Source organism: Macrotis lagotis, chromosome 1 (assembly GCF_037893015.1).
Source record: "Macrotis lagotis isolate mMagLag1 chromosome 1, bilby.v1.9.chrom.fasta, whole genome shotgun sequence".
NCBI classification, from domain to species: domain Eukaryota; kingdom Metazoa; phylum Chordata; class Mammalia; order Peramelemorphia; family Peramelidae; genus Macrotis; species Macrotis lagotis.
The window spans coordinates 39,550,155-39,552,628 of NC_133658.1; positions in this window are offsets into that span (position 1 = coordinate 39,550,155).

Sequence of the window (2,474 nt, forward strand, 5' to 3'; positions counted from 1 at the left end):
GAGGACACAAAACTCTCACTCTCTGCAGATGACATAATGGTCTACCTAGAGAATTCCAAACCGTCATCTAGAAAACTACTAGAAATAATTAGAAACTTTAGCAAAGTAGCAGGATATAAAATAAACCCTCATAAATCCTCAACATTTCTATATATGTCCAGCAAGATACAGCAGAAAGAGCTAGAAAGAGAAAGCCCATTCAAAGTAGCCTCAGAAAATATAAAATACCTAGGAGTCTATCTACCAAGAAAGACTAAAAAACTTTTTTGAAAACAATTACAAAATACTTCTCACACAAATAAAATCAGATTTAAATAACAGGGCAAATATCAACTGTCATGGATAGGCAGAGTTAATATAATAAAAATGACAATTCTACCAAAGCTAAACTACCTGTTTAGTGCCCTACCAACCAAAATTCCAAAAAAATTACTTTAATGAGTTAAAAAAAATTCTAAGTAAATTCATATGTAGAAATAAAAAGTCAAGAATTTTCAGAAATTCAATGAAAAAAAGGGCAAAAAAAGGTGGCTTAGCCTTACCAGATCTAAAATTATAATACAAATCACCAGTCATCAAAACTGCCTGGTATTGGCTAAGAAATAGAGTAGTGGATCAGTGGAATAGACTAAATATAAAAGAGATAGCAGGAAATGCTTATAGTAATCTGTCTGATAAACTCAAAGAGTCCAGCTATTGGGATAAAAATTCTCTCTTCAATAAAAACTATTGGGCAAATTAAAAGTTAGTATGGAAGAAACTTAGATTAGACCAACACCTCACACCCTATACTAAGATAAGATGAAAATGGATTCAGGATTTAGACATAAAAAACAATATTATAAACAAACTAGAAGATCAAGGAGTAGTTTACCTGTCAGATCTATGGAAAGGGAAGCAGTTTATGACCAAGGAAGAGATGGAGAACACCATTAAAAACAAACTAGATAATTTTGATTACATTAAATTAAAAAGCTTTTGCACAGACAAAACCACTGTAACCAAGATCAAAAGAAATGTAGTAAATTGGGGAAAAAATTTTACAACTAGTATTTCTGACAAAGGACTCATTTCTAAAATATACAGAGAACTGAATGGAAGTTTCAAAAACAAGCCATTCCCCAATTGACAAATGGTCAAAGGATATGAAAAGACAATTTACAGATGAGGAAATCAAAGCTTTATAAATTTGCTCTAAATTATTACTTATTAGAGAAATTCAAATTATAGCAGCTCTGAGGTACCACCTCTGACTAACCAATATGATTAGAAAGGACAATGAGCAATGTTGGAAGGAATGTGGGAGATCTGGGACACTAATACATTGCTGGTGGAGTTGTGAACTCATCCAACCTTTCTGGAGAGCAATTTGGAATTACACCCAAAGGGCAACAGAAATGTGCATACCATTTGATCCAGCAATACCACTACTAGGTCTATACCCTGAAGAGATGATTAAAAAGGGTAAAAATAGCACTTGTACAAAAAATATCCATGGCAGCCCTGTGTCAAAGAATGGAAAATTAAGTAAATGTCCTTCAATTTGGGGAATGGCTGAACAAACTGTGGTATATGTATATGATGGAACATTATTGTTCTATTAGAAAGCAGGAGGGATGGGAATTCAGGGCAGCCTGGAAGGATGTGCATGAACTGATGCTGATTGAGATGAGCAGAACTAGAAACACATTGTACACCCTAACAGCAACATCGGGGTGATGATCAAACTTGATGGACTTCTTCATTCCATCAGTGCAACAATCAGGGACAATTTGGGGCTATCTGAGATGGAGAATACCATCTGTATCCAGAGAAAGAATTATGGAGTTTGAACAAAGACCAAAGACTATTACTTTTAATTCAGGGAGGGGGCGGCTAGGTGGTATAGTGGATAAATCACTGGCCTTGGAGTGAGGAGTACCTGGGTTCAAATCTGGTCTCAGACATTTAATAATTACCTAGCTATGTGGCCTTGGGCAAGCTACTTAACCCCATTTGCCTTGCAAAAATCTAAAAAAACCAAAACAAAAACTTTTAATTCAGGGGAAAATTTTGCTATCTCTTATACTTCATTTTTCTTCCTTAAGGATATGATTTCTCTCTCATCACATTCAACTTAGATCGATGTATACCATGGAAACAATGTAAAGACTAACAGACTGCCTTCTGTGGTGGGGGGGAAGTAAGATTAGGGGAAAATTGTAAAACTCAAAATAAATAAAATCTTTCTAAAGTAAAAAAAGAAAGAAAGAATCCACTGATAACCTCCTGAAAGAGATCTCAAAATGAAAACTGTCAAGTTTCAGAACTCAAGGAGAAAAATATTACAAGCAGCCAGAAAGAAACAATTCAGATATCATGGAGCTACATTTAGCAGGGTTCCTGGGTTTGAAATGTGATATTCTGAAAGACAGGAGAGCTTCAACTGCCCAGCAAAACTAAATATATTTTTTCAAAGGAAAAGACTAACATTG